Source organism: Rhinoderma darwinii (genome assembly GCF_050947455.1).
Source record: "Rhinoderma darwinii isolate aRhiDar2 chromosome 5 unlocalized genomic scaffold, aRhiDar2.hap1 SUPER_5_unloc_44, whole genome shotgun sequence".
Taxonomy (NCBI): Eukaryota; Metazoa; Chordata; class Amphibia; order Anura; family Rhinodermatidae; genus Rhinoderma; species Rhinoderma darwinii.
In genome coordinates, this window is record NW_027461803.1 from 172,665 (window position 1) to 195,730 (window position 23,066).

The 23,066-nt window shown below is 47.7% G+C and overlaps 15 non-coding genes and 1 pseudogene across 15 annotated transcripts; all 16 read left to right on the top strand.

Annotated features, from left to right (window-relative positions):
- Nucleotides 1-337: 337 nt before the first annotated feature.
- LOC142693682 (U2 spliceosomal RNA) lies at nucleotides 338-528 on the top strand. Its single transcript, XR_012862000.1, has one exon. It is a non-coding gene; the product is annotated as a U2 spliceosomal RNA (small nuclear RNA).
- A 1,300-nt stretch (nucleotides 529-1,828) lies between these two features.
- On the top strand, nucleotides 1,829-2,020 carry LOC142693749 (U2 spliceosomal RNA). Its single transcript, XR_012862060.1, has one exon. It is a non-coding gene; the product is annotated as a U2 spliceosomal RNA (small nuclear RNA).
- Nucleotides 2,021-3,312: 1,292 nt separating this feature from the next.
- Nucleotides 3,313-3,503, top strand: LOC142693683 (U2 spliceosomal RNA). The gene has a single exon (XR_012862001.1). It is a non-coding gene; the product is annotated as a U2 spliceosomal RNA (small nuclear RNA).
- A 1,324-nt stretch (nucleotides 3,504-4,827) lies between these two features.
- LOC142693684 (U2 spliceosomal RNA) lies at nucleotides 4,828-5,018 on the top strand. Its single transcript, XR_012862002.1, has one exon. It is a non-coding gene; the product is annotated as a U2 spliceosomal RNA (small nuclear RNA).
- Nucleotides 5,019-6,294: 1,276 nt separating this feature from the next.
- On the top strand, nucleotides 6,295-6,445 carry LOC142693751 (U2 spliceosomal RNA; annotated as a pseudogene).
- A 1,296-nt stretch (nucleotides 6,446-7,741) lies between these two features.
- LOC142693685 (U2 spliceosomal RNA) lies at nucleotides 7,742-7,932 on the top strand. The gene has a single exon (XR_012862003.1). It is a non-coding gene; the product is annotated as a U2 spliceosomal RNA (small nuclear RNA).
- A 1,284-nt stretch (nucleotides 7,933-9,216) lies between these two features.
- On the top strand, nucleotides 9,217-9,407 carry LOC142693686 (U2 spliceosomal RNA). Its single transcript, XR_012862004.1, has one exon. It is a non-coding gene; the product is annotated as a U2 spliceosomal RNA (small nuclear RNA).
- A 1,284-nt stretch (nucleotides 9,408-10,691) lies between these two features.
- LOC142693687 (U2 spliceosomal RNA) lies at nucleotides 10,692-10,882 on the top strand. The gene has a single exon (XR_012862005.1). It is a non-coding gene; the product is annotated as a U2 spliceosomal RNA (small nuclear RNA).
- A 1,288-nt stretch (nucleotides 10,883-12,170) lies between these two features.
- On the top strand, nucleotides 12,171-12,361 carry LOC142693737 (U2 spliceosomal RNA). The gene has a single exon (XR_012862049.1). It is a non-coding gene; the product is annotated as a U2 spliceosomal RNA (small nuclear RNA).
- A 1,293-nt stretch (nucleotides 12,362-13,654) lies between these two features.
- On the top strand, nucleotides 13,655-13,845 carry LOC142693689 (U2 spliceosomal RNA). Its single transcript, XR_012862006.1, has one exon. It is a non-coding gene; the product is annotated as a U2 spliceosomal RNA (small nuclear RNA).
- A 1,288-nt stretch (nucleotides 13,846-15,133) lies between these two features.
- LOC142693691 (U2 spliceosomal RNA) lies at nucleotides 15,134-15,324 on the top strand. The gene has a single exon (XR_012862008.1). It is a non-coding gene; the product is annotated as a U2 spliceosomal RNA (small nuclear RNA).
- A 1,288-nt stretch (nucleotides 15,325-16,612) lies between these two features.
- Nucleotides 16,613-16,803, top strand: LOC142693692 (U2 spliceosomal RNA). Its single transcript, XR_012862009.1, has one exon. It is a non-coding gene; the product is annotated as a U2 spliceosomal RNA (small nuclear RNA).
- A 1,272-nt stretch (nucleotides 16,804-18,075) lies between these two features.
- LOC142693693 (U2 spliceosomal RNA) lies at nucleotides 18,076-18,266 on the top strand. The gene has a single exon (XR_012862010.1). It is a non-coding gene; the product is annotated as a U2 spliceosomal RNA (small nuclear RNA).
- Nucleotides 18,267-19,555: 1,289 nt separating this feature from the next.
- On the top strand, nucleotides 19,556-19,746 carry LOC142693694 (U2 spliceosomal RNA). The gene has a single exon (XR_012862011.1). It is a non-coding gene; the product is annotated as a U2 spliceosomal RNA (small nuclear RNA).
- Nucleotides 19,747-21,042: 1,296 nt separating this feature from the next.
- Nucleotides 21,043-21,233, top strand: LOC142693695 (U2 spliceosomal RNA). Its single transcript, XR_012862012.1, has one exon. It is a non-coding gene; the product is annotated as a U2 spliceosomal RNA (small nuclear RNA).
- A 1,280-nt stretch (nucleotides 21,234-22,513) lies between these two features.
- LOC142693696 (U2 spliceosomal RNA) lies at nucleotides 22,514-22,704 on the top strand. Its single transcript, XR_012862013.1, has one exon. It is a non-coding gene; the product is annotated as a U2 spliceosomal RNA (small nuclear RNA).
- The last annotated feature ends 362 nt before the right edge of the window (nucleotides 22,705-23,066 follow it).

Consider the following 23,066-nt stretch of genomic DNA (forward strand, 5'->3'; position numbering starts at 1 on the left):
TGGATTACAGCTGATACAAGGTGTGAAGGAACAAGGGGTGGCTGTGGGCATGCACTTGCTGCCGCTGCCAGTGTTTATCTGCATGGCAGCAGGGCATTTGGGCGTTGCCAGGAAGGCGTTTTTATGTAGATTCCTCCTCTTTCAGCACTGCATTGTGGTGCAAGCAAAAGAAGCAAATCCTGTCTGGCTTCCTCTCCGGCCTTTATTCACCTCCCGTGTAGCTGTGAGTGTGTGAGCCTGCAGGGCCCCATGGAATTGCCTAGAAGTAGGCTGAATCGCTGCAAGGGCTGAACAGCAGTATCGGGCAGGCTCGGGCAACGCGCGGCCCGTTCGGGTTATCGCTTCTCGGCCTTTTGGCTAAGATCAAGTGTAGTATCTGTTCTTATCAGTTTAATATCTGATACGTCCCCTATCTGGGGACCATATATTAAATGGATTTTTAGAACAGGGAGATGGAAATAGAGCTTGCTCTGTCCACTCCACGCATTGACCTGGTATTGCAGTATTTCCAGGACCGGTGCACCCTTTCCTTATGTGTTGACTAAAAGCAGATTCCAAAAGTGTTTTTTGTCTTTGCTATTGTTTCTGTCTTTCTGAAGGGATCTCCCCTTTTAATCCCATTATTTCAACACCTGTTGGACAATGCATGAGTGATAATGAGCTCATTGATTAAATGCAATTAATGAATAGATTGCCACCTCTTGTTGTGTGTCGTCTGTGTTTCTGTGTTTCCGGCATTTCACATTGGAACACCTCATTCACCTTCCTTGTCTTCTCTCCGCCCTCCCTTTTAGGTAAGTTAAAGAGCTGCACCTGAGCCAGCCACTGATTGATTGATTGATTGATTGATTGATTGATTGATTGATTGATTGATTGATTGATTGATTGATGCAGCACAACAGTCAAATAGTGGAGTGGAGTAGGGGAACAGCAAACAGCCAATAAAGCAGCCCGCCCGCTCGCCTGCCCGCCACAATGGACCTACCTGTGTACACTAGATGGATGTGATGGAATGTACTGTCGTCCCTACATTTCAAGAAGAAGTAAGAATTGCAGTTGCAACAAAGCCTTGCTTGCCTACAAAGAGAGCAGCAATTTGGATTTGTTACTATGTTACCTAGAAGAATAACAAACTGTGCAAGGATGGAGGTTGTAGGAGCAAGGAGAAGTTGTCTGTAAAGTTGGTGGATGCCTATTTTCCATTTTGCAGTCCCTTGTCTCCCTCTTGTGGCCTCCTGGAGGCAACTAGCTGTGCAAAAAAAAGACAGCCTGGCGGCCGGCTGTTGCAGTGTTGCCCTCTCAGGCAACACTGAGTGACTGACTGAGCCTCACCGTCTTATATAAAGTTCAGACGGAACTTTGCACGTGTCATAGTGGAGCCCTCAGGATTCCAGAGCCAGCTTTCTGACATCATAATGGGGCCTCAGAGATAAAAGCCTGGGCCCAGGCAGTGTTGGTCAGTGCTGCTCAGCAGGCAGCACTGGACTGGACTGGATTACAGCTGATACAAGGTGTGAAGGAACAAGGGGTGGCTGTGGGCATGCACTTGCTGCCGCTGCCAGTGTTTATCTGCATGGCAGCAGGGCATTTGGGCGTTGCCAGGAAGGCGTTTTTATGTAGATTCCTCCTCTTTCAGCACTGCATTGTGGTGCAAGCAAAAGAAGCAAATCCTGTCTGGCTTCCTCTCCGGCCTTTATTCACCTCCCGTGTAGCTGTGAGTGTGTGAGCCTGCAGGGCCCCATGGAATTGCCTAGAAGTAGGCTGAATCGCTGCAAGGGCTGAACAGCAGTATCGGGCAGGCTCGGGCAACGCGCGGCCCGTTCGGGTTATCGCTTCTCGGCCTTTTGGCTAAGATCAAGTGTAGTATCTGTTCTTATCAGTTTAATATCTGATACGTCACCCTATCTGGGGACCATATATTAAATGGATTTTTAGAACAGGGAGATGGAAATAGAGCTTGCTCTGTCCACTCCACGCATTGACCTGGTATTGCAGTATTTCCAGGACCGGTGCACCCTTTCCTTATGTGTTGACTAAAAGCAGATTCCAAAAGTGTTTTTTGTCTTTGCTATTGTTTCTGTCTTTCTGAAGGGATCTCCCCTTTTAATCCCATTATTTCAACACCTGTTGGACAATGCATGAGTGATAATGAGCTCATTGATTAAATGCAATTAATGAATAGATTGCCACCTCTTGTTGTGTGTCGTCTGTGTTTCTGTGTTTCCGGCATTTCACATTGGAACACCTCATTCACCTTCCTTGTCTTCTCTCCGCCCTCCCTTTTAGGTAAGTTAAAGAGCTGCACCTGAGCCAGCCACTGATTGATTGATTGATTGATTGATTGATTGATTGATTGATTGATTGATTGATTGATGCAGCACAACAGTCAAATAGTGGAGTGGAGTAGGGGAACAGCAAACAGCCAATAAAGCAGCCCGCCCGCTCGCCTGCCCGCCACAATGGACCTACCTGTGTACACTAGATGGATGTGATGGAATGTACTGTCGTCCCTACATTTCAAGAAGAAGTAAGAATTGCAGTTGCAACAAAGCCTTGCTTGCCTACAAAGAGAGCAGCAATTTGGATTTGTTACTATGTTACCTAGAAGAATAACAAACTGTGCAAGGATGGAGGTTGTAGGAGCAAGGAGAAGTTGTCTGTAAAGTTGGTGGATGCCTATTTTCCATTTTGCAGTCCCTTGTCTCCCTCTTGTGGCCTCCTGGAGGCAACTAGCTGTGCAAAAAAAAGACAGCCTGGCGGCCGGCTGTTGCAGTGTTGCCCTCTCAGGCAACACTGAGTGACTGACTGAGCCTCACCGTCTTATATAAAGTTCAGACGGAACTTTGCACGTGTCATAGTGGAGCCCTCAGGATTCCAGAGCCAGCTTTCTGACATCATAATGGGGCCTCAGAGATAAAAGCCTGGGCCCAGGCAGTGTTGGTCAGTGCTGCTCAGCAGGCAGCACTGGACTGGACTGGATTACAGCTGATACAAGGTGTGAAGGAACAAGGGGTGGCTGTGGGCATGCACTTGCTGCCGCTGCCAGTGTTTATCTGCATGGCAGCAGGGCATTTGGGCGTTGCCAGGAAGGCGTTTTTATGTAGATTCCTCCTCTTTCAGCACTGCATTGTGGTGCAAGCAAAAGAAGCAAATCCTGTCTGGCTTCCTCTCCGGCCTTTATTCACCTCCCGTGTAGCTGTGAGTGTGTGAGCCTGCAGGGCCCCATGGAATTGCCTAGAAGTAGGCTGAATCGCTGCAAGGGCTGAACAGCAGTATCGGGCAGGCTCGGGCAACGCGCGGCCCGTTCGGGTTATCGCTTCTCGGCCTTTTGGCTAAGATCAAGTGTAGTATCTGTTCTTATCAGTTTAATATCTGATACGTCCCCTATCTGGGGACCATATATTAAATGGATTTTTAGAACAGGGAGATGGAAATAGAGCTTGCTCTGTCCACTCCACGCATTGACCTGGTATTGCAGTATTTCCAGGACCGGTGCACCCTTTCCTTATGTGTTGACTAAAAGCAGATTCCAAAAGTGTTTTTTGTCTTTGATATTGTTTCTGTCTTTCTGAAGGGAACTCCCCTTTTAATCCCATTATTTCAACACCTGTTGGACAATGCATGAGTGATAATGAGCTCATTGATTAAATGCAATTAATGAATAGATTGCCACCTCTTGTTGTGTGTCGTCTGTGTTTCTGTGTTTCCGGCATTTCACATTGGAACACCTCATTCACCTTCCTTGTCTTCTCTCCGCCCTCCCTTTTAGGTAAGTTAAAGAGCTGCACCTGAGCCAGCCACTGATTGATTGATTGATTGATTGATTGATTGATTGATTGATTGATTGATTGATTGATTGATTGATTGATTGATTGATTGATTGATTGATGCAGCACAACAGTCAAATAGTGGAGTGGAGTAGGGGAACAGCAAACAGCCAATAAAGCAGCCCGCCCGCTCGCCTGCCCGCCACAATGGACCTACCTGTGTACACTAGATGGATGTGATGGAATGTACTGTCGTCCCTACATTTCAAGAAGAAGTAAGAATTGCAGTTGCAACAAAGCCTTGCTTGCCTACAAAGAGAGCAGCAATTTGGATTTGTTACTATGTTACCTAGAAGAATAACAAACTGTGCAAGGATGGAGGTTGTAGGAGCAAGGAGAAGTTGTCTGTAAAGTTGGTGGATGCCTATTTTCCATTTTGCAGTCCCTTGTCTCCCTCTTGTGGCCTCCTGGAGGCAACTAGCTGTGCAAAAAAAAGACAGCCTGGCGGCCGGCTGTTGCAGTGTTGCCCTCTCAGGCAACACTGAGTGACTGACTGAGCCTCACCGTCTTATATAAAGTTCAGACGGAACTTTGCACGTGTCATAGTGGAGCCCTCAGGATTCCAGAGCCAGCTTTCTGACATCATAATGGGGCCTCAGAGATAAAAGCCTGGGCCCAGGCAGTGTTGGTCAGTGCTGCTCAGCAGGCAGCACTGGACTGGACTGGATTACAGCTGATACAAGGTGTGAAGGAACAAGGGGTGGCTGTGGGCATGCACTTGCTGCCGCTGCCAGTGTTTATCTGCATGGCAGCAGGGCATTTGGGCGTTGCCAGGAAGGCGTTTTTATGTAGATTCCTCCTCTTTCAGCACTGCATTGTGGTGCAAGCAAAAGAAGCAAATCCTGTCTGGCTTCCTCTCCGGCCTTTATTCACCTCCCGTGTAGCTGTGAGTGTGTGAGCCTGCAGGGCCCCATGGAATTGCCTAGAAGTAGGCTGAATCGCTGCAAGGGCTGAACAGCAGTATCGGGCAGGCTCGGGCAACGCGCGGCCCGTTCGGGTTATCGCTTCTCGGCCTTTTGGCTAAGATCAAGTGTAGTATCTGTTCTTATCAGTTTAATATCTGATACGTCCCCTATCTGGGGACCATATATTAAATGGATTTTTAGAACAGGGAGATGGAAATAGAGCTTGCTCTGTCCACTCCACGCATTGACCTGGTATTGCAGTATTTCCAGGACCGGTGCACCCTTTCCTTATGTGTTGACTAAAAGCAGATTCCAAAAGTGTTTTTTGTCTTTGCTATTGTTTCTGTCTTTCTGAAGGGATCTCCCCTTTTAATCCCATTATTTCAACACCTGTTGGACAATGCATGAGTGATAATGAGCTCATTGATTAAATGCAATTAATGAATAGATTGCCACCTCTTGTTGTGTGTCGTCTGTGTTTCTGTGTTTCCGGCATTTCACATTGGAACACCTCATTCACCTTCCTTGTCTTCTCTCCGCCCTCCCTTTTAGGTAAGTTAAAGAGCTGCACCTGAGCCAGCCACTGATTGATTGATTGATTGATTGATTGATTGATTGATTGATGCAGCACAACAGTCAAATAGTGGAGTGGAGTAGGGGAACAGCAAACAGCCAATAAAGCAGCCCGCCCGCTCGCCTGCCCGCCACAATGGACCTACCTGTGTACACTAGATGGATGTGATGGAATGTACTGTCGTCCCTACATTTCAAGAAGAAGTAAGAATTGCAGTTGCAACAAAGCCTTGCTTGCCTACAAAGAGAGCAGCAATTTGGATTTGTTACTATGTTACCTAGAAGAATAACAAACTGTGCAAGGATGGAGGTTGTAGGAGCAAGGAGAAGTTGTCTGTAAAGTTGGTGGATGCCTATTTTCCATTTTGCAGTCCCTTGTCTCCCTCTTGTGGCCTCCTGGAGGCAACTAGCTGTGCAAAAAAAAGACAGCCTGGCGGCCGGCTGTTGCAGTGTTGCCCTCTCAGGCAACACTGAGTGACTGACTGAGCCTCACCGTCTTATATAAAGTTCAGACGGAACTTTGCACGTGTCATAGTGGAGCCCTCAGGATTCCAGAGCCAGCTTTCTGACATCATAATGGGGCCTCAGAGATAAAAGCCTGGGCCCAGGCAGTGTTGGTCAGTGCTGCTCAGCAGGCAGCACTGGACTGGACTGGATTACAGCTGATACAAGGTGTGAAGGAACAAGGGGTGGCTGTGGGCATGCACTTGCTGCCGCTGCCAGTGTTTATCTGCATGGCAGCAGGGCATTTGGGCGTTGCCAGGAAGGCGTTTTTATGTAGATTCCTCCTCTTTCAGCACTGCATTGTGGTGCAAGCAAAAGAAGCAAATCCTGTCTGGCTTCCTCTCCGGCCTTTATTCACCTCCCGTGTAGCTGTGAGTGTGTGAGCCTGCAGGGCCCCATGGAATTGCCTAGAAGTAGGCTGAATCGCTGCAAGGGCTGAACAGCAGTATCGGGCAGGCTCGGGCAACGCGCGGCCCGTTCGGGTTATCGCTTCTCGGCCTTTTGGCTAAGATCAAGTGTAGTATCTGTTCATATATTAAATGGATTTTTAGAACAGGGAGATGGAAATAGAGCTTGCTCTGTCCACTCCACGCATTGACCTGGTATTGCAGTATTTCCAGGACCGGTGCACCCTTTCCTTATGTGTTGACTAAAAGCAGATTCCAAAAGTGTTTTTTGTCTTTGCTATTGTTTCTGTCTTTCTGAAGGGATCTCCCCTTTTAATCCCATTATTTCAACACCTGTTGGACAATGCATGAGTGATAATGAGCTCATTGATTAAATGCAATTAATGAATAGATTGCCACCTCTTGTTGTGTGTCGTCTGTGTTTCTGTGTTTCCGGCATTTCACATTGGAACACCTCATTCACCTTCCTTGTCTTCTCTCCGCCCTCCCTTTTAGGTAAGTTAAAGAGCTGCACCTGAGCCAGCCACTGATTGATTGATTGATTGATTGATTGATTGATTGATTGATTGATTGATTGATTGATTGATGCAGCACAACAGTCAAATAGTGGAGTGGAGTAGGGGAACAGCAAACAGCCAATAAAGCAGCCCGCCCGCTCGCCTGCCCGCCACAATGGACCTACCTGTGTACACTAGATGGATGTGATGGAATGTACTGTCGTCCCTACATTTCAAGAAGAAGTAAGAATTGCAGTTGCAACAAAGCCTTGCTTGCCTACAAAGAGAGCAGCAATTTGGATTTGTTACTATGTTACCTAGAAGAATAACAAACTGTGCAAGGATGGAGGTTGTAGGAGCAAGGAGAAGTTGTCTGTAAAGTTGGTGGATGCCTATTTTCCATTTTGCAGTCCCTTGTCTCCCTCTTGTGGCCTCCTGGAGGCAACTAGCTGTGCAAAAAAAAGACAGCCTGGCGGCCGGCTGTTGCAGTGTTGCCCTCTCAGGCAACACTGAGTGACTGACTGAGCCTCACCGTCTTATATAAAGTTCAGACGGAACTTTGCACGTGTCATAGTGGAGCCCTCAGGATTCCAGAGCCAGCTTTCTGAAATCATAATGGGGCCTCAGAGATAAAAGCCTGGGCCCAGGCAGTGTTGGTCAGTGCTGCTCAGCAGGCAGCACTGGACTGGACTGGATTACAGCTGATACAAGGTGTGAAGGAACAAGGGGTGGCTGTGGGCATGCACTTGCTGCCGCTGCCAGTGTTTATCTGCATGGCAGCAGGGCATTTGGGCGTTGCCAGGAAGGCGTTTTTATGTAGATTCCTCCTCTTTCAGCACTGCATTGTGGTGCAAGCAAAAGAAGCAAATCCTGTCTGGCTTCCTCTCCGGCCTTTATTCACCTCCCGTGTAGCTGTGAGTGTGTGAGCCTGCAGGGCCCCATGGAATTGCCTAGAAGTAGGCTGAATCGCTGCAAGGGCTGAACAGCAGTATCGGGCAGGCTCGGGCAACGCGCGGCCCGTTCGGGTTATCGCTTCTCGGCCTTTTGGCTAAGATCAAGTGTAGTATCTGTTCTTATCAGTTTAATATCTGATACGTCCCCTATCTGGGGACCATATATTAAATGGATTTTTAGAACAGGGAGATGGAAATAGAGCTTGCTCTGTCCACTCCACGCATTGACCTGGTATTGCAGTATTTCCAGGACCGGTGCACCCTTTCCTTATGTGTTGACTAAAAGCAGATTCCAAAAGTGTTTTTTGTCTTTGCTATTGTTTCTGTCTTTCTGAAGGGATCTCCCCTTTTAATCCCATTATTTCAACACCTGTTGGACAATGCATGAGTGATAATGAGCTCATTGATTAAATGCAATTAATGAATAGATTGCCACCTCTTGTTGTGTGTCGTCTGTGTTTCTGTGTTTCCGGCATTTCACATTGGAACACCTCATTCACCTTCCTTGTCTTCTCTCCGCCCTCCCTTTTAGGTAAGTTAAAGAGCTGCACCTGAGCCAGCCACTGATTGATTGATTGATTGATTGATTGATTGATTGATTGATTGATTGATGCAGCACAACAGTCAAATAGTGGAGTGGAGTAGGGGAACAGCAAACAGCCAATAAAGCAGCCCGCCCGCTCGCCTGCCCGCCACAATGGACCTACCTGTGTACACTAGATGGATGTGATGGAATGTACTGTCGTCCCTACATTTCAAGAAGAAGTAAGAATTGCAGTTGCAACAAAGCCTTGCTTGCCTACAAAGAGAGCAGCAATTTGGATTTGTTACTATGTTACCTAGAAGAATAACAAACTGTGCAAGGATGGAGGTTGTAGGAGCAAGGAGAAGTTGTCTGTAAAGTTGGTGGATGCCTATTTTCCATTTTGCAGTCCCTTGTCTCCCTCTTGTGGCCTCCTGGAGGCAACTAGCTGTGCAAAAAAAAGACAGCCTGGCGGCCGGCTGTTGCAGTGTTGCCCTCTCAGGCAACACTGAGTGACTGACTGAGCCTCACCGTCTTATATAAAGTTCAGACGGAACTTTGCACGTGTCATAGTGGAGCCCTCAGGATTCCAGAGCCAGCTTTCTGACATCATAATGGGGCCTCAGAGATAAAAGCCTGGGCCCAGGCAGTGTTGGTCAGTGCTGCTCAGCAGGCAGCACTGGACTGGACTGGATTACAGCTGATACAAGGTGTGAAGGAACAAGGGGTGGCTGTGGGCATGCACTTGCTGCCGCTGCCAGTGTTTATCTGCATGGCAGCAGGGCATTTGGGCGTTGCCAGGAAGGCGTTTTTATGTAGATTCCTCCTCTTTCAGCACTGCATTGTGGTGCAAGCAAAAGAAGCAAATCCTGTCTGGCTTCCTCTCCGGCCTTTATTCACCTCCCGTGTAGCTGTGAGTGTGTGAGCCTGCAGGGCCCCATGGAATTGCCTAGAAGTAGGCTGAATCGCTGCAAGGGCTGAACAGCAGTATCGGGCAGGCTCGGGCAACGCGCGGCCCGTTCGGGTTATCGCTTCTCGGCCTTTTGGCTAAGATCAAGTGTAGTATCTGTTCTTATCAGTTTAATATCTGATACGTCCCCTATCTGGGGACCATATATTAAATGGATTTTTAGAACAGGGAGATGGAAATAGAGCTTGCTCTGTCCACTCCACGCATTGACCTGGTATTGCAGTATTTCCAGGACCGGTGCACCCTTTCCTTATGTGTTGACTAAAAGCAGATTCCAAAAGTGTTTTTTGTCTTTGCTATTGTTTCTGTCTTTCTGAAGGGATCTCCCCTTTTAATCCCATTATTTCAACACCTGTTGGACAATGCATGAGTGATAATGAGCTCATTGATTAAATGCAATTAATGAATAGATTGCCACCTCTTGTTGTGTGTCGTCTGTGTTTCTGTGTTTCCGGCATTTCACATTGGAACACCTCATTCACCTTCCTTGTCTTCTCTCCGCCCTCCCTTTTAGGTAAGTTAAAGAGCTGCACCTGAGCCAGCCACTGATTGATTGATTGATTGATTGATTGATTGATTGATTGATTGATTGATGCAGCACAACAGTCAAATAGTGGAGTGGAGTAGGGGAACAGCAAACAGCCAATAAAGCAGCCCGCCCGCTCGCCTGCCCGCCACAATGGACCTACCTGTGTACACTAGATGGATGTGATGGAATGTACTGTCGTCCCTACATTTCAAGAAGAAGTAAGAATTGCAGTTGCAACAAAGCCTTGCTTGCCTACAAAGAGAGCAGCAATTTGGATTTGTTACTATGTTACCTAGAAGAATAACAAACTGTGCAAGGATGGAGGTTGTAGGAGCAAGGAGAAGTTGTCTGTAAAGTTGGTGGATGCCTATTTTCCATTTTGCAGTCCCTTGTCTCCCTCTTGTGGCCTCCTGGAGGCAACTAGCTGTGCAAAAAAAAGACAGCCTGGCGGCCGGCTGTTGCAGTGTTGCCCTCTCAGGCAACACTGAGTGACTGACTGAGCCTCACCGTCTTATATAAAGTTCAGACGGAACTTTGCACGTGTCATAGTGGAGCCCTCAGGATTCCAGAGCCAGCTTTCTGACATCATAATGGGGCCTCAGAGATAAAAGCCTGGGCCCAGGCAGTGTTGGTCAGTGCTGCTCAGCAGGCAGCACTGGACTGGACTGGATTACAGCTGATACAAGGTGTGAAGGAACAAGGGGTGGCTGTGGGCATGCACTTGCTGCCGCTGCCAGTGTTTATCTGCATGGCAGCAGGGCATTTGGGCGTTGCCAGGAAGGCGTTTTTATGTAGATTCCTCCTCTTTCAGCACTGCATTGTGGTGCAAGCAAAAGAAGCAAATCCTGTCTGGCTTCCTCTCCGGCCTTTATTCACCTCCCGTGTAGCTGTGAGTGTGTGAGCCTGCAGGGCCCCATGGAATTGCCTAGAAGTAGGCTGAATCGCTGCAAGGGCTGAACAGCAGTATCGGGCAGGCTCGGGCAACGCGCGGCCCGTTCGGGTTATCGCTTCTCGGCCTTTTGGCTAAGATCAAGTGTAGTATCTGTTCTTATCAGTTTAATATCTGATACGTCCCCTATCTGGGGACCATATATTAAATGGATTTTTAGAACAGGGAGATGGAAATAGAGCTTGCTCTGTCCACTCCACGCATTGACCTGGTATTGCAGTATTTCCAGGACCGGTGCACCCTTTCCTTATGTGTTGACTAAAAGCAGATTCCAAAAGTGTTTTTTGTCTTTGCTATTGTTTCTGTCTTTCTGAAGGGATCTCCCCTTTTAATCCCATTATTTCAACACCTGTTGGACAATGCATGAGTGATAATGAGCTCATTGATTAAATGCAATTAATGAATAGATTGCCACCTCTTGTTGTGTGTCGTCTGTGTTTCTGTGTTTCCGGCATTTCACATTGGAACACCTCATTCACCTTCCTTGTCTTCTCTCCGCCCTCCCTTTTAGGTAAGTTAAAGAGCTGCACCTGAGCCAGCCACTGATTGATTGATTGATTGATTGATTGATTGATTGATTGATTGATTGATTGATTGATGCAGCACAACAGTCAAATAGTGGAGTGGAGTAGGGGAACAGCAAACAGCCAATAAAGCAGCCCGCTCGCCTGCCCGCCACAATGGACCTACCTGTGTACACTAGATGGATGTGATGGAATGTACTGTCGTCCCTACATTTCAAGAAGAAGTAAGAATTGCAGTTGCAACAAAGCCTTGCTTGCCTACAAAGAGAGCAGCAATTTGGATTTGTTACTATGTTACCTAGAAGAATAACAAACTGTGCAAGGATGGAGGTTGTAGGAGCAAGGAGAAGTTGTCTGTAAAGTTGGTGGATGCCTATTTTCCATTTTGCAGTCCCTTGTCTCCCTCTTGTGGCCTCCTGGAGGCAACTAGCTGTGCAAAAAAAAGACAGCCTGGCGGCCGGCTGTTGCAGTGTTGCCCTCTCAGGCAACACTGAGTGACTGACTGAGCCTCACCGTCTTATATAAAGTTCAGACGGAACTTTGCACGTGTCATAGTGGAGCCCTCAGGATTCCAGAGCCAGCTTTCTGACATCATAATGGGGCCTCAGAGATAAAAGCCTGGGCCCAGGCAGTGTTGGTCAGTGCTGCTCAGCAGGCAGCACTGGACTGGACTGGATTACAGCTGATACAAGGTGTGAAGGAACAAGGGGTGGCTGTGGGCATGCACTTGCTGCCGCTGCCAGTGTTTATCTGCATGGCAGCAGGGCATTTGGGCGTTGCCAGGAAGGCGTTTTTATGTAGATTCCTCCTCTTTCAGCACTGCATTGTGGTGCAAGCAAAAGAAGCAAATCCTGTCTGGCTTCCTCTCCGGCCTTTATTCACCTCCCGTGTAGCTGTGAGTGTGTGAGCCTGCAGGGCCCCATGGAATTGCCTAGAAGTAGGCTGAATCGCTGCAAGGGCTGAACAGCAGTATCGGGCAGGCTCGGGCAACGCGCGGCCCGTTCGGGTTATCGCTTCTCTGCCTTTTGGCTAAGATCAAGTGTAGTATCTGTTCTTATCAGTTTAATATCTGATACGTCCCCTATCTGGGGACCATATATTAAATGGATTTTTAGAACAGGGAGATGGAAATAGAGCTTGCTCTGTCCACTCCACGCATTGACCTGGTATTGCAGTATTTCCAGGACCGGTGCACCCTTTCCTTATGTGTTGACTAAAAGCAGATTCCAAAAGTGTTTTTTGTCTTTGCTATTGTTTCTGTCTTTCTGAAGGGATCTCCCCTTTTAATCCCATTATTTCAACACCTGTTGGACAATGCATGAGTGATAATGAGCTCATTGATTAAATGCAATTAATGAATAGATTGCCACCTCTTGTTGTGTGTCGTCTGTGTTTCTGTGTTTCCGGCATTTTTACATTGGAACACCTCATTCACCTTCCTTGTCTTCTCTCCGCCCTCCCTTTTAGGTAAGTTAAAGAGCTGCACCTGAGCCAGCCACTGATTGATTGATTGATTGATTGATTGATTGATTGATTGATTGATTGATTGATTGATGCAGCACAACAGTCAAATAGTGGAGTGGAGTAGGGGAACAGCAAACAGCCAATAAAGCAGCCCGCCCGCTCGCCTGCCCGCCACAATGGACCTACCTGTGTACACTAGATGGATGTGATGGAATGTACTGTCGTCCCTACATTTCAAGAAGAAGTAAGAATTGCAGTTGCAACAAAGCCTTGCTTGCCTACAAAGAGAGCAGCAATTTGGATTTGTTACTATGTTACCTAGAAGAATAACAAACTGTGCAAGGATGGAGGTTGTAGGAGCAAGGAGAAGTTGTCTGTAAAGTTGGTGGATGCCTATTTTCCATTTTGCAGTCCCTTGTCTCCCTCTTGTGGCCTCCTGGAGGCAACTAGCTGTGCAAAAAAAAGACAGCCTGGCGGCCGGCTGTTGCAGTGTTGCCCTCTCAGGCAACACTGAGTGACTGACTGAGCCTCACCGTCTTATATAAAGTTCAGACGGAACTTTGCACGTGTCATAGTGGAGCCCTCAGGATTCCAGAGCCAGCTTTCTGACATCATAATGGGGCCTCAGAGATAAAAGCCTGGGCCCAGGCAGTGTTGGTCAGTGCTGCTCAGCAGGCAGCACTGGACTGGACTGGATTACAGCTGATACAAGGTGTGAAGGAACAAGGGGTGGCTGTGGGCATGCACTTGCTGCCGCTGCCAGTGTTTATCTGCATGGCAGCAGGGCATTTGGGCGTTGCCAGGAAGGCGTTTTTATGTAGATTCCTCCTCTTTCAGCACTGCATTGTGGTGCAAGCAAAAGAAGCAAATCCTGTCTGGCTTCCTCTCCGGCCTTTATTCACCTCCCGTGTAGCTGTGAGTGTGTGAGCCTGCAGGGCCCCATGGAATTGCCTAGAAGTAGGCTGAATCGCTGCAAGGGCTGAACAGCAGTATCGGGCAGGCTCGGGCAACGCGCGGCCCGTTCGGGTTATCGCTTCTCGGCCTTTTGGCTAAGATCAAGTGTAGTATCTGTTCTTATCAGTTTAATATCTGATACGTCCCCTATCTGGGGACCATATATTAAATGGATTTTTAGAACAGGGAGATGGAAATAGAGCTTGCTCTGTCCACTCCACGCATTGACCTGGTATTGCAGTATTTCCAGGACCGGTGCACCCTTTCCTTATGTGTTGACTAAAAGCAGATTCCAAAAGTGTTTTTTGTCTTTGCTATTGTTTCTGTCTTTCTGAAGGGATCTCCCCTTTTAATCCCATTATTTCAACACCTGTTGGACAATGCATGAGTGATAATGAGCTCATTGATTAAATGCAATTAATGAATAGATTGCCACCTCTTGTTGTGTGTCGTCTGTGTTTCTGTGTTTCCGGCATTTCACATTGGAACACCTCATTCACCTTCCTTGTCTTCTCTCCGCCCTCCCTTTTAGGTAAGTTAAAGAGCTGCACCTGAGCCAGCCACTGATTGATTGATTGATTGATTGATTGATTGATTGATTGATTGATTGATTGATGCAGCACAACAGTCAAATAGTGGAGTGGAGTAGGGGAACAGCAAACAGCCAATAAAGCAGCCCGCCCGCTCGCCTGCCCGCCACAATGGACCTACCTGTGTACACTAGATGGATGTGATGGAATGTACTGTCGTCCCTACATTTCAAGAAGAAGTAAGAATTGCAGTTGCAACAAAGCCTTGCTTGCCTACAAAGAGAGCAGCAATTTGGATTTGTTACTATGTTACCTAGAAGAATAACAAACTGTGCAAGGATGGAGGTTGTAGGAGCAAGGAGAAGTTGTCTGTAAAGTTGGTGGATGCCTATTTTCCATTTTGCAGTCCCTTGTCTCCCTCTTGTGGCCTCCTGGAGGCAACTAGCTGTGCAAAAAAAAGACAGCCTGGCGGCCGGCTGTTGCAGTGTTGCCCTCTCAGGCAACACTGAGTGACTGACTGAGCCTCACCGTCTTATATAAAGTTCAGACGGAACTTTGCACGTGTCATAGTGGAGCCCTCAGGATTCCAGAGCCAGCTTTCTGACATCATAATGGGGCCTCAGAGATAAAAGCCTGGGCCCAGGCAGTGTTGGTCAGTGCTGCTCAGCAGGCAGCACTGGACTGGACTGGATTACAGCTGATACAAGGTGTGAAGGAACAAGGGGTGGCTGTGGGCATGCACTTGCTGCCGCTGCCAGTGTTTATCTGCATGGCAGCAGGGCATTTGGGCGTTGCCAGGAAGGCGTTTTTATGTAGATTCCTCCTCTTTCAGCACTGCATTGTGGTGCAAGCAAAAGAAGCAAATCCTGTCTGGCTTCCTCTCCGGCCTTTATTCACCTCCCGTGTAGCTGTGAGTGTGTGAGCCTGCAGGGCCCCATGGAATTGCCTAGAAGTAGGCTGAATCGCTGCAAGGGCTGAACAGCAGTATCGGGCAGGCTCGGGCAACGCGCGGCCCGTTCGGGTTATCGCTTCTCGGCCTTTTGGCTAAGATCAAGTGTAGTATCTGTTCTTATCAGTTTAATATCTGATACGTCCCCTATCTGGGGACCATATATTAAATGGATTTTTAGAACAGGGAGATGGAAATAGAGCTTGCTCTGTCCACTCCACGCATTGACCTGGTATTGCAGTATTTCCAGGACCGGTGCACCCTTTCCTTATGTGTTGACTAAAAGCAGATTCCAAAAGTGTTTTTTGTCTTTGCTGTTGTTTCTGTCTTTCTGAAGGGATCTCCCCTTTTAATCCCATTATTTCAACACCTGTTGGACAATGCATGAGTGATAATGAGCTCATTGATTAAATGCAATTAATGAATAGATTGCCACCTCTTGTTGTGTGTCGTCTGTGTTTCTGTGTTTCCGGCATTTCACATTGGAACACCTGATTCACCTTCCTTGTCTTCTCTCCGCCCTCCCTTTTAGGTAAGTTAAAGAGCTGCACCTGAGCCAGCCACTGATTGATTGATTGATTGATTGATTGATTGATTGATTGATTGATTGATTGATGCAGCACAACAGTCAAATAGTGGAGTGGAGTAGGGGAACAGCAAACAGCCAATAAAGCAGCCCGCCCGCTCGCCTGCCCGCCACAATGGACCTACCTGTGTACACTAGATGGATGTGATGGAATGTACTGTCGTCCCTACATTTCAAGAAGAAGCAAGAATTGCAGTTGCAACAAAGCCTTGCTTGCCTACAAAGAGAGCAGCAATTTGGATTTGTTACTATGTTACCTAGAAGAATAACAAACTGTGCAAGGATGGAGGTTGTAGGAGCAAGGAGAAGTTGTCTGTAAAGTTGGTGGATGCCTATTTTCCATTTTGCAGTCCCTTGTCTCCCTCTTGTGGCCTCCTGGAGGCAACTAGCTGTGCAAAAAAAAGACAGCCTGGCGGCCGGCTGTTGCAGTGTTGCCCTCTCAGGCAACACTGAGTGACTGACTGAGCCTCACCGTCTTATATAAAGTTCAGACGGAACTTTGAACGTGTCATAGTGGAGCCCTCAGGATTCCAGAGCCAGCTTTCTGACATCATAATGGGGCCTCAGAGATAAAAGCCTGGGCCCAGGCAGTGTTGGTCAGTGCTGCTCAGCAGGCAGCACTGGACTGGACTGGATTACAGCTGATACAAGGTGTGAAGGAACAAAGGGTGGCTGTGGGCATGCACTTGCTGCCGCTGCCAGTGTTTATCTGCATGGCAGCAGGGCATTTGGGCGTTGCCAGGAAGGCGTTTTTATGTAGATTCCTCCTCTTTCAGCACTGCATTGTGGTGCAAGCAAAAGAAGCAAATCCTGTCTGGCTTCCTCTCCGGCCTTTATTCACCTCCCGTGTAGCTGTGAGTGTGTGAGCCTGCAGGGCCCCATGGAATTGCCTAGAAGTAGGCTGAATCGCTGCAAGGGCTGAACAGCAGTATCGGACAGGCTCGGGCAACGCGCGGCCCGTTCGGGTTATCGCTTCTCGGCCTTTTGGCTAAGATCAAGTGTAGTATCTGTTCTTATCAGTTTAATATCTGATACGTCCCCTATCTGGGGACCATATATTAAATGGATTTTTAGAACAGGGAGATGGAAATAGAGCTTGCTCTGTCCACTCCACGCATTGACCTGGTATTGCAGTATTTCCAGGACCGGTGCACCCTTTCCTTATGTGTTGACTAAAAGCAGATTCCAAAAGTGTTTTTTGTCTTTGCTATTGTTTCTGTCTTTCTGAAGGGATCTCCCCTTTTAATCCCATTATTTCAACACCTGTTGGACAATGCATGAGTGATAATGAGCTCATTGATTAAATGCAATTAATGAATAGATTGCCACCTCTTGTTGTGTGTCGTCTGTGTTTCTGTGTTTCCGGCATTTCACATTGGAACACCTCATTCACCTTCCTTGTCTTCTCTCCGCCCTCCCTTTTAGGTAAGTTAAAGAGCTGCACCTGAGCCAGCCACTGATTGATTGATTGATTGATTGATTGATTGATTGATGCAGCACAACAGTCAAATAGTGGAGTGGAGTAGGGGAACAGCAAACAGCCAATAAAGCAGCCCGCCCGCTCGCCTGCCCGCCACAATGGACCTACCTGTGTACACTAGATGGATGTGATGGAATGTACTGTCGTCCCTACATTTCAAGAAGAAGTAAGAATTGCAGTTGCAACAAAGCCTTGCTTGCCTACAAAGAGAGCAGCAATTTGGATTTGTTACTATGTTACCTAGAAGAATAACAAACTGTGCAAGGATGGAGGTTGTAGGAGCAAGGAGAAGTTGTCTGTAAAGTTGGTGGATGCCTATTTTCCATTTTGCAGTCCCTTGTCTCCCTCTTGTGGCCTCCTGGAGGCAACTAGCTGTGCAAAAAAAAGACAGCCTGGCGGCCGGCTGTTGCAGTGTTGCCCTCTCAGGCAACACTGAGTGACTGACTGAGCCTCACCGTCTTATATAAAGTTCAGACGGAACTTTGCACGTGTCATAGTGGAGCCCTCAGGATTCCAGAGCCAGCTTTCTGACATCATAATGGGGCCTCAGAGATAAAAGCCTGGGCCCAGGCAGTGTTGGTCAGTGCTGCTCAGCAGGCAGCACTGGACTGGACTGGATTACAGCTGATACAAGGTGTGAAGGAACAAGGGGTGGCTGTGGGCATGCACTTGCTGCCGCTGCCAGTGTTTATCTGCATGGCAGCAGGGCATTTGGGCGTTGCCAGGAAGGCGTTTTTATGTAGATTCCTCCTCTTTCAGCACTGCATTGTGGTGCAAGCAAAAGAAGCAAATCCTGTCTGGCTTCCTCTCCGGCCTTTATTCACCTCCCGTGTAGCTGTGAGTGTGTGAGCCTGCAGGGCCCCATGGAATTGCCTAGAAGTAGGCTGAATCGCTGCAAGGGCTGAACAGCAGTATCGGGCAGGCTCGGGCAACGCGCGGCCCGTTCGGGTTATCGCTTCTCGGCCTTTTGGCTAAGATCAAGTGTAGTATCTGTTCTTATCAGTTTAATATCTGATACGTCCCCTATCTGGGGACCATATATTAAATGGATTTTTAGAACAGGGAGATGGAAATAGAGCTTGCTCTGTCCACTCCACGCATTGACCTGGTATTGCAGTATTTCCAGGACCGGTGCACCCTTTCCTTATGTGTTGACTAAAAGCAGATTCCAAAAGTGTTTTTTGTCTTTGCTATTGTTTCTGTCTTTCTGAAGGGATCTCCCCTTTTAATCCCATTATTTCAACACCTGTTGGACAATGCATGAGTGATAATGAGCTCATTGATTAAATGCAATTAATGAATAGATTGCCACCTCTTGTTGTGTGTCGTCTGTGTTTCTGTGTTTCCGGCATTTCACATTGGAACACCTCATTCACCTTCCTTGTCTTCTCTCCGCCCTCCCTTTTAGGTAAGTTAAAGAGCTGCACCTGAGCCAGCCACTGATTGATTGATTGATTGATTGATTGATTGATTGATTGATTGATTGATTGATGCAGCACAACAGTCAAATAGTGGAGTGGAGTAGGGGAACAGCAAACAGCCAATAAAGCAGCCCGCCCGCTCGCCTGCCCGCCACAATGGACCTACCTGTGTACACTAGATGGATGTGATGGAATGTACTGTCGTCCCTACATTTCAAGAAGAAGTAAGAATTGCAGTTGCAACAAAGCCTTGCTTGCCTACAAAGAGAGCAGCAATTTGGATTTGTTACTATGTTACCTAGAAGAATAACAAACTGTGCAAGGATGGAGGTTGTAGGAGCAAGGAGAAGTTGTCTGTAAAGTTGGTGGATGCCTATTTTCCATTTTGCAGTCCCTTGTCTCCCTCTTGTGGCCTCCTGGAGGCAACTAGCTGTGCAAAAAAAAGACAGCCTGGCGGCCGGCTGTTGCAGTGTTGCCCTCTCAGGCAACACTGAGTGACTGACTGAGCCTCACCGTCTTATATAAAGTTCAGACGGAACTTTGCACGTGTCATAGTGGAGCCCTCAGGATTCCAGAGCCAGCTTTCTGACATCATAATGGGGCCTCAGAGATAAAAGCCTGGGCCCAGGCAGTGTTGGTCAGTGCTGCTCAGCAGGCAGCACTGGACTGGACTGGATTACAGCTGATACAAGGTGTGAAGGAACAAGGGCTGGCTGTGGGCATGCACTTGCTGCCGCTGCCAGTGTTTATCTGCATGGCAGCAGGGCATTTGGGCGTTGCCAGGAAGGCGTTTTTATGTAGATTCCTCCTCTTTCAGCACTGCATTGTGGTGCAAGCAAAAAGAAGCAAATCCTGTCTGGCTTCCTCTCCGGCCTTTATTCACCTCCCGTGTAGCTGTGAGTGTGTGAGCCTGCAGGGCCCCATGGAATTGCCTAGAAGTAGGCTGAATCGCTGCAAGGGCTGAACAGCAGTATCGGGCAGGCTCGGGCAACGCGCGGCCCGTTCGGGTTATCGCTTCTCGGCCTTTTGGCTAAGATCAAGTGTAGTATCTGTTCTTATCAGTTTAATATCTGATACGTCCCCTATCTGGGGACCATATATTAAATGGATTTTTAGAACAGGGAGATGGAAATAGAGCTTGCTCTGTCCACTCCACGCATTGACCTGGTATTGCAGTATTTCCAGGACCGGTGCACCCTTTCCTTATGTGTTGACTAAAAGCAGATTCCAAAAGTGTTTTTTGTCTTTGCTATTGTTTCTGTCTTTCTGAAGGGATCTCCCCTTTTAATCCCATTATTTCAACACCTGTTGGACAATGCATGAGTGATAATGAGCTCATTGATTAAATGCAATTAATGACTAGATTGCCACCTCTTGTTGTGTGTCGTCTGTGTTTCTGTGTTTCCGGCATTTCACATTGGAACACCTCATTCACCTTCCTTGTCTTCTCTCCGCCCTCCCTTTTAGGTAAGTTAAAGAGCTGCACCTGAGCCAGCCACTGATTGATTGATTGATTGATTGATTGATTGATTGATTGATTGATTGATTGATTGATTGATGCAGCACAACAGTCAAATAGTGGAGTGGAGTAGGGGAACAGCAAACAGCCAATAAAGCAGCCCGCCCGCTCGCCTGCCCGCCACAATGGACCTACCTGTGTACACTAGATGGATGTGATGGAATGTACTGTCGTCCCTACATTTCAAGAAGAAGTAAGAATTGCAGTTGCAACAAAGCCTTGCTTGCCTACAAAGAGAGCAGCAATTTGGATTTGTTACTATGTTACCTAGAAGAATAACAAACTGTGCAAGGATGGAGGTTGTAGGAGCAAGGGGAAGTTGTCTGTAAAGTTGGTGGATGCCTATTTTCCATTTTGCAGTCCCTTGTCTCCCTCTTGTGGCCTCCTGGAGGCAACTAGCTGTGCAAAAAAAAGACAGCCTGGCGGCCGGCTGTTGCAGTGTTGCCCTCTCAGGCAACACTGAGTGACTGACTGAGCCTCACCGTCTTATATAAAGTTCAGACGGAACTTTGCACGTGTCATAGTGGAGCCCTCAGGATTCCAGAGCCAGCTTTCTGACATCATAATGGGGCCTCAGAGATAAAAGCCTGGGCCCAGGCAGTGTTGGTCAGTGCTGCTCAGCAGGCAGCACTGGACTGGACTGGATTACAGCTGATACAAGGTGTGAAGGAACAAGGGGTGGCTGTGGGCATGCACTTGCTGCCGCTGCCAGTGTTTATCTGCATGGCAGCAGGGCATTTGGGCGTTGCCAGGAAGGCGTTTTTATGTAGATTCCTCCTCTTTCAGCACTGCATTGTGGTGCAAGCAAAAGAAGCAAATCCTGTCTGGCTTCCTCTCCGGCCTTTATTCACCTCCCGTGTAGCTGTGAGTGTGTGAGCCTGCAGGGCCCCATGGAATTGCCTAGAAGTAGGCTGAATCGCTGCAAGGGCTGAACAGCAGTATCGGGCAGGCTCGGGCAACGCGCGGCCCGTTCGGGTTATCGCTTCTCGGCCTTTTGGCTAAGATCAAGTGTAGTATCTGTTCTTATCAGTTTAATATCTGATACGTCCCCTATCTGGGGACCATATATTAAATGGATTTTTAGAACAGGGAGATGGAAATAGAGCTTGCTCTGTCCACTCCACGCATTGACCTGGTATTGCAGTATTTCCAGGACCGGTGCACCCTTTCCTTATGTGTTGACTAAAAGCAGATTCCAAAAGTGTTTTTTGTCTTTGCTATTGTTTCTGTCTTTCTGAAGGGATCTCCCCTTTTAATCCCATTATTTCAACACCTGTTGGACAATGCATGAGTGATAATGAGCTCATTGATTAAATGCAATTAATGAATAGATTGCCACCTCTTGTTGTGTGTCGTCTGTGTTTCTGTGTTTCCGGCATTTCACATTGGAACACCTCATTCACCTTCCTTGTCTTCTCTCCGCCCTCCCTTTTAGGTAAGTTAAAGAGCTGCACCTGAGCCAGCCACTGATTGATTGATTGATTGATTGATTGATTGATTGATTGATTGATGCAGCACAACAGTCAAATAGTGGAGTGGAGTAGGGGAACAGCAAACAGCCAATAAAGCAGCCCGCCCGCTCGCCTGCCCGCCACAATGGACCTACCTGTGTACACTAGATGGATGTGATGGAATGTACTGTCGTCCCTACATTTCAAGAAGAAGTAAGAATTGCAGTTGCAACAAAGCCTTGCTTGCCTACAAAGAGAGCAGCAATTTGGATTTGTTACTATGTTACCTAGAAGAATAACAAACTGTGCAAGGATGGAGGTTGTAGGAGCAAGGAGAAGTTGTCTGTAAAGTTGGTGGATGCCTATTTTCCATTTTGCAGTCCCTTGTCTCCCTCTTGTGGCCTCCTGGAGGCAACTAGCTGTGCAAAAAAAAGACAGCCTGGCGGCCGGCTGTTGCAGTGTTGCCCTCTCAGGCAACACTGAGTGACTGACTGAGCCTCACCGTCTTATATAAAGTTCAGACGGAACTTTGCACGTGTCATAGTGGAGCCCTCAGGATTCCAGAGCCAGCTTTCTGACATCATAATGGGGCCTCAGAGATAAAAGCCTGGGCCCAGGCAGTGTTGGTCAGTGCTGCTCAGCAGGCAGCACTGGACTGGACTGGATTACAGCTGATACAAGGTGTGAAGGAACAAGGGGTGGCTGTGGGCATGCACTTGCTGCCGCTGCCAGTGTTTATCTGCATGGCAGCAGGGCATTTGGGCGTTGCCAGGAAGGCGTTTTTATGTAGATTCCTCCTCTTTCAGCACTGCATTGTGGTGCAAGCAAAAGAAGCAAATCCTGTCTGGCTTCCTCTCCGGCCTTTATTCACCTCCCGTGTAGCTGTGAGTGTGTGAGCCTGCAGGGCCCCATGGAATTGCCTAGAAGTAGGCTGAATCGCTGCAAGGGCTGAACAGCAGTATCGGGCAGGCTCGGGCAACGCGCGGCCCGTTCGGGTTATCGCTTCTCGGCCTTTTGGCTAAGATCAAGTGTAGTATCTGTTCTTATCAGTTTAATATCTGATACGTCCCCTATCTGGGGACCATATATTAAATGGATTTTTAGAACAGGGAGATGGAAATAGAGCTTGCTCTGTCCACTCCACGCATTGACCTGGTATTGCAGTATTTCCAGGACCGGTGCACCCTTTCCTTATGTGTTGACTAAAAGCAGATTCCAAAAGTGTTTTTTGTCTTTGCTACTGTTTCTGTCTTTCTGAAGGGATCTCCCCTTTTAATCCCATTATTTCAACACCTGTTGGACAATGCATGAGTGATAATGAGCTCATTGATTAAATGCAATTAATGAATAGATTGCCACCTCTTGTTGTGTGTCGTCTGTGTTTCTGTGTTTCCGGCATTTCACATTGGAACACCTCATTCACCTTCCTTGTCTTCTCTCCGCCCTCCCTTTTAGGTAAGTTAAAGAGCTGCACCTGAGCCAGCCACTGATTGATTGATTGATTGATTGATTGATTGATTGATTGATTGATTGATGCAGCACAACAGTCAA